This window comes from Danio rerio, chromosome 18 (assembly GCF_052040795.2).
Source record: "Danio rerio strain M-AB ecotype USA chromosome 18, GRCz13ab, whole genome shotgun sequence".
In the NCBI taxonomy this organism is placed as follows: domain Eukaryota; kingdom Metazoa; phylum Chordata; class Actinopteri; order Cypriniformes; family Danionidae; genus Danio; species Danio rerio.
The window spans coordinates 51267501-51275000 of record NC_141038.1 but is presented as its reverse complement, the minus strand read 5'-3'; the positions used below and the strand labels follow the sequence as shown (position 1 = coordinate 51275000).

At 30.2% G+C, this 7500-nt stretch overlaps 1 long non-coding RNA gene across 1 annotated transcript in view; it reads left to right on the top strand.

The window, feature by feature from the left end:
* LOC147832945 (uncharacterized) overlaps positions 1-7500 on the top strand; it is a 21344-nt gene that overhangs the window by 85 nt on the left and 13759 nt on the right. Inside the window, exons 1-2 of the long non-coding RNA XR_015515439.1 lie at positions 1-791; positions 5662-5773. The exon at positions 1-791 is cut by the window's left edge and continues 85 nt beyond it. This is a non-coding gene — a long non-coding RNA (uncharacterized LOC147832945). The remainder of the gene's footprint in view (positions 792-5661; positions 5774-7500) is intronic.

The following is a 7500-nucleotide window of genomic DNA, read 5'->3' as shown; positions in this document are numbered from 1 at the left end:
TGGTAAGAAAAAGGCTCTGATATCAAAGCCAAGCTGGCATTCGTTACTACAGATACCTCAGAAGGACTGGTCTCATTACATCTTTTAATATCAGGTTGCTTCTTTTGACATGCCAACTCTGAAAACTACCTAACCACGCGCTCGTCTATCATCGCACTGATCTTATGTTTTATTACTGAGAGCAGCGCAGTCAGACACAGACCCTCATAACACTGCTCTCGGTGTATCAAAAGAAAAAAAAATAACGTAGCTGGGATTTTTGTTTTCTTATTCAGGAGCCCGGCTTCATTTGCACAACAGAGGCGACCATGCTGGAACTGGCATTGATTTCTTTTGATTTATCTATACGGGGCATTACTCGGAGTCCGTGTTCATCGAGCCCTGCACACTCTCACCTACTGTTAGCTGAAGAAGGCCTGTGATCCCTAATGAAACACAAGCAAAAAAGCAGCGTCCTCAGTTCCTCCCCAAACGCTCATTTAGGGATTGGCAGGCTCGATAACATCAAGCTCCGTTGCGTGTGTGTTTTTTTTTTGTTTTTTTTATAAGAGTTCACCCACAACACAGAGTTTGCTTCATTCCTTTGACTACAGAGCTGAGAGCAGGTGTACAATCAGTCTCCAAGGCAGGACTCGCTGTCGATGGAAGAAGGTCAAACAAAACACGCACGCAATTAGATCCGATCTATAGTGTTTACTCCAGGAGGCGATGCATATTTTATCACAGCAGAATCGCACCTGAAGCAAAACTCCGGACGCAACTGGAGACATTAGCAAGATTTACTAGCCCAGGTATTTTTTTTGCAGTCACATATCTGAGAATCTAATGGCTGACAAACTAGGTGACAAGAAGTGCTGTTTAACAAAGAAAAGATTATTGTCAAGACTTTTTAAAACATACTAACTGTAATGTTTAATTTCTAATAACTTTTGGTTGTCTTTGCCATGATTGCAGTACATCATATTTTACCAGATATTTTGCACGATAATATTAATGAATAATTAAAAAATGTTAATTGTTTCTGTAGTTTGTGAATCACAAGTGTTATCTGTTTATTTACGGTTGTGAATTGCATTATGGGATGTCAATCTCAGCCATGCTGACTTTTGATGCTGAAAATTTAACAAAGTGACTTTTATTGACATTTTAGTAAATATGTTTAAGAAATCGTGCCAGAATTATTAGCCCCGCTGTTTATTTTTCCCCCCGATATCTGTTTTTCAACACATTACTAAACATGATAGTTTTAATAACTCATCTCTAATAACTGATTTATTTTATTTTTGCCAAGATGACATTAAATAATATAAGACTAGATATTTTTCAAGACACTTCTATACAGCTTAATGTGACATTTTAAAGGCTTAACTAGGTTAATTAGGTTAACTAGGCAGGTTAGGCTAATTAGGCAAGTTATTGTATAATGATTGTTCTGTAGACTATTAAAAAAATAAAATGTTTTTGTCTTTTCTTTTTTTTTTAATTATAACTGCTTTTATTCTAGCCGAAAAAAAATAAAAATTATATATATATATATATATATATATATATATATATATATATATATATATATATATATATATATATATATATATATACACATATATATATATATATATATATATATATATATATATATATATATATATATATATATATATATATACATATATATATATATATATATATATATATATATATATATATATATATATACATACATATATATATGGGGGGTTGGGGTCTAATAAAAGAAAATGTGCTGCCAATTTATTACACGGTTTTTGTACCATAATATGCAACACCAACAAAGACAATATAGCACTTTAAACTATTAAAAAAATGTTAATTAAAGTCAATTCTTCCAAAAGTTCTAGGTTAAAAGTTGTTGGAAGAGGAATCAAGCTCCCGTAATGCAGTTTAAAATCAAAAAGAAATTCGGAAAATAATAAAAAATAAAAACATGAATCACAAACTATGGAAGACTTTTACAGCTATCACGTAAAGAACCATTTTATAGTGCAAAGAACCATTTTGGAACTACAAAGAACCCTTTGTGCATTGAAAAGGTTCTATAGAAGTTAAATGTTCTTTTAAAAACCATCTACTCTAAACAAAGAACCTTTGAAGACCCTTTATTTTTAAGAGTGTCTTAAAGTGCAATTTCAAGGCTTGCCTTGGTTAATAGGGAATTTAACTAAGACAAATGGGAGTTTTTTTTTTTTTTTTTTTTGTCTGTAGCCAATTGAAAATAAGCTAACACTATTGACTCTAAAAAATGTGAAGCAGGTGATGCATATATTATCACAGCAGAATAAATCACCTGAAGCAAAACACAACTGCAGACATGACCGTGAGAATTACAGGCCCTGAGTATTTCTTTAGCAGCCATATATCTGAGAATGTAAGTTCATCAAACCTGACAAAACTACCATTGCTGCTCAACAGAGAAAACATTAATTTTTAACACATTTTTAAAACCAAATAGTCATAGCAATCCATTTTTAATAACTTTATTTCTGTTTTGCCAAAAATTGTTATCAACAGAAATCGTTATTAACAGTTTCCATATTTTGTGATTCACAAGTGCTTATTTACAGTTGTGAATTGCATTATGGGATGTTCATCACTGCTCTTTCATATTTGTGTGTCGAAAATTCAACTCGAATGTTTAACAAAGTGACTTTTATCGCTATTATAATCGTTTGAAATAGTATAATGTTTAATAGAATGTATAAGAAATCATACAAGTGTATAAAATAACAGACAATGTCAGTTTATTACAAGGTTTTTGTAGTGTAATATACAACGCCAACCCAGACAATACAGCATTTTAAACTATTGAAGGAGTTCATAAAAGTAACATCTTCCAAATTTTAATGTTAAAAGTTGTTGGAAGAGAAATCAAGCTCCCATAATGCAGTTCAAAAACAAAAATAAATGAGGAAAATAAGAAAAAATGAAAACATGATACAAAATACAGAAACCTTTTACAGTGTGCTAGTTTTGATCTTAAAGGGCAATTTCACTAAGGTTAACTAGGGGATTTAACTAAAACAAGGGATTATTATTGTTATTATTTTAATCTGTAACCAACTGTAGCTACTGGCCTTAAAAAATATATATCTAGGAGGCGATGCATAAGTTATCACAGTAGAATCGCACCTGAAGCAAAACTCTGGATGCAACATTAGAGACATTAGTGAGAATTACTAGCCCTGGGTATTTGATTAGCAGTCACGTCGCGTGAGGAGGCAAGTATGCGATTTAGATAAGAGAGCATTGCTGCGGCCCTATCTGAGAATCTAAGCAGCGGTTTTGCTGTGTTTGCCAAACTGCTGACAAACTGGGATACACTTTATGCGTCATTGACATTTTAGTGAATGCGGCAAAGGAAAATAGGGACTTTTTACAGATTTTTGAGTTAGATCCAACAACGGAAGTAATATTGATGATGAAAAACAAACACTGACCCACATGCAGCAATCGGCCTGCTTGCATTTTTCACTCAATTAGTTGAAAAGCATGTGAAAAAAGCACCTGAAGAGGTTGTTTCCTGTTTATACAGTTGAATATACCCTGTATAAACCCTTTGACTTTTTAAATATATATTTTTTATTATTTCCTAAATGATAGGAATTTTCACAGTGTGTCTGATAATATTTTGTTTCTCTGGAGAAAGTCTTATTTGTTTTATTTCAGCTAATAAAAGCAGTTTTTATTTTTTATACACATTTTAAGGTCAAAATTATTAGCCCCTTTAAGCTATATATTTTTTGATAGTTTACAGAACAAACCATTGTTATACAATATTTTCCTAATAACCCTTACCTGCCAGGTTAACCTAATTAACCTAGTTAAGCCTTTAAATGTCACTTTAAGCTGTATAGAAGTGTCTTGAAAAATATCTGGTAAAATATTATTTACTGTCATCTTGGCAAAAAGAGTTATTAAAACTATTTTGTTTAGAATTAATGTTTATATCTGTATTCTAAAAAAATCTGCTCGCAGTTAAACTGAAATTGGGGAAAGAATAAACGGGGGCTAATTAATCAAACTTTAAGCATGAGGAAAGCATAAACTGTTCAAATCTACAACCACTAAAACTGTGACAACAGTGACAACAGACAACAGAAGTATGTGTCTTTGTGTTGGGTCGTACAAATTGGAAGCATAGATTGTAGAAAATTTGAAAAAAAAAAAAAAGTTATTAAAAAGTATATGAAAAGCAATTTTTTTCCTTTCACCTTGAAAAAATCATAAACTGTAAAGCTTTATGATTAAGAAAAAAAATCAAATATATATATAAAGTAATAAATGACTAAATAAAAAAATAAATGTATTTTTATTTAATACTAATAATAGTAGTAATTATAATAAAAAATAAAATAATAATAATAATAATAATAATAATAATAATAATAATAATAATAATAATAATAATAATAATAATGGTGATAAATATAATGGTGATAAAATGAATAAAAACAAATAAACTAGCAAATAAATAAATAGATAAATAAATATTTTATTAAATATTATTAATAATCTATTATTATTATTATTATTATTATTATTATTATTATTATTATTCATGATGATGATAATAATAATAATAATAATAATAATAATAATAATAATAATAATAATAATAGTGATAATAATGATAATAATTGGTAAATAGCAATTGAAAAAATAAATGAGCAAATAAATCAATAAAATATCTAAATCAATAAAATATTTAAATTCAAATATTTCAAATATTTAAATTAAATAATAATAACAATAATAATAATAATAATAATAATAATAATAATAATAATAATAATAATGGTGATAATATAATGGTGATAAAATGAATAAAAATAAATAAATTAGCAAATAAATAAATAGATAAATATTTTATTAAATATTATTAATAATCTATTATTATTATTAATAACAATGATGATAATAATAATAATAATAATAATAATAACAATAATAATAGAGATAAAACTAAATAAAATAAAATAAATAAGCAAATACATACAAAATATTTTTTATTAATTAATTTATTATTATTATTATTATTATTATTATTATTATTATTATTATTATTATTATTATTATTAATACATTTACTACTACTACTATTACTACTAATAATAATAATAACATAATTGTTTATATCCCTGTGCATGTTGTTTGATATTGACTAATAAAATAATATAATATAATATAATATAATATAATATAATATAATATAATATAATATAATAAAATATAATACAAAAATTAAGATACAAGTTTGAATCAGTGTATTACGTGAATATAAAGACAACAGAAGTACATGTCTCTGTGTTTGGGTCGTATAAATAGGAAAGAGACTTTGCAGAGAATTGGGAAGCAGAAAAAAAAGCTCTTTTCATCTCTCTGAAACACACGCAGCGCACTGGATTTTACTTCTGTTCAAAGATAAAACTTTGTGTCTTCTGTGACTGCCAGACTGCTTTCCATAAGACAAAACATTCCCCATTCTTCCCACAGTAATTTGACTGCTAATTTGGTAATCTTACGAAAGCAAGATTTGTTTGCTTGTGTCCATGTGTGTTTAGCATGCATTAGCATAATGAATATATGTTTTGCATAGACTCATATGGGTCGTGCTGTTTCCCTCAGATGCACGCGTGTGTCGGAATCAGCAGAATTATTCAGATCATACAGATTTGAGAATTCATGAGATCCCATCTGCTTATGAAGCTGTCCTAGTTCTGATAGACCCAGCACATGAGTATATTAAAGGAATAGCTCATCCAAAAAAATTAAAATCCATTATTTACTCACCATCACACTGCATGATCTGATTATTGATTAATTTATTCAATATTTTTTTACAAAGAAACAACATTTTAATTCAAAATGACCTCAGAGGAGCTAGATTATAAGTGAATCAAGTCATATATGTATATCTATCTGTCTGTCTGTCTGTCTGTCTGTCTGTCTGTCTGTCTGTCTGTCTGTCTGTCCATCTATTTATCCATCCTTCCGTTTGTTTATTTCCCAGTCAATCCATTCATCCATCTATCAATCTGTTTTTTCTTGAGCAAATCAATTCATCCAACCATCCATCCATGCATCCATCCATATGTTTATTTTCCAGTGAATCCATCCATCCAATCAACAATTCATGGATTCATCCATCCATCCATCTTTTTATTTTTCAGTAAATTCATCCATCTATCCATCCCTCAATGTTTATTCTCAAGCAAATCCTTTAATCGAACCATCCATCTACCATGCATCCATCTATCAATCCATCCATCCGTCCATCCATCCATCCATCTGTTTATTTTCCGGTGAATCCATCCACCCAACCATTCGTCCATCCATCCATCCACGCATTTGTTTATATTCAAGTAAATCTATCCATCCAACCATGCATCCATTCATTCATCCATCCATCCATCCATCCATCCATTAATCTATTTATCCATCCATCCATCCATTTATTTTCCAGTGAATCCATCCAAACACACCATTTGTCTAATCATTTACCCATATATCTGTTTATTTTTCAGAAAATCCATCCATCTATCCATCCTACAATATGTTTATTCTCAAGCAAATTCTTTGATCGAACTATTCATCCATCCATTCATCCATCCCTCTATTTATTTTCCAGTGAATCCATCTATCCAACCATTTATTGATCCATCCATTCATCCATCCATCCATCAAATCAGTTATACAAACCATTTATCCATCCATCCATTCATCCATCCATCCATCCATCCATCCATCCATCAATTCATCCATTCAATCATGCATCCATTCAACCATCCATTCATCCATTCATCCATCCAACTGTTTACATTGCAGTAAATCTATCCATCTATCTATCCATGCATCATCCATCCCTCTGTTTATTCTCCAGTAAATTCAATTATTCGTCCATCTATTTATCCATCTATATGTTTATTTACCAGTAAATCCATCCATTCATTCATCCATCATCCATCCTTCTGTTTATTCTCCAGTAAATCCATCCATCCAACCTTGTATCCATCCATTTCTCCATCTATCTGCTTACTAATCAGTAAATCCATCTATCTGTTCATTCTCCAGTAAATTCATCTGTCCGACCATTCATCCATTCATTCATCTGTTTATTTTCCAGTAAATCCATCCATCCATCATTCATCCATGTTTATAATCCATCCATCCATCCATCCTGCCATTTTTTTTTGGTGTATGCTTGTATAACATACACCAACTTTAACGGACTGCAGAAAAGTAATCACCACTTGCACGTGAATCGCATTCAAAGTCATTTTTTTACACGTTAAGCCTGGTTATCTTTTGCTCTCTATCCTTTATGACTCCATGCGTAATCAGAGATCAGATTAGATGCGTTTTAGATTTGGTTTGAGGTCTCTTTCCTGCCGTGTCTTTCTGTCCCTGTGTAACATTTCCAGCTCACTGCTGAGCGGCGTCTATAATTTGTGTCACAGCGATTCT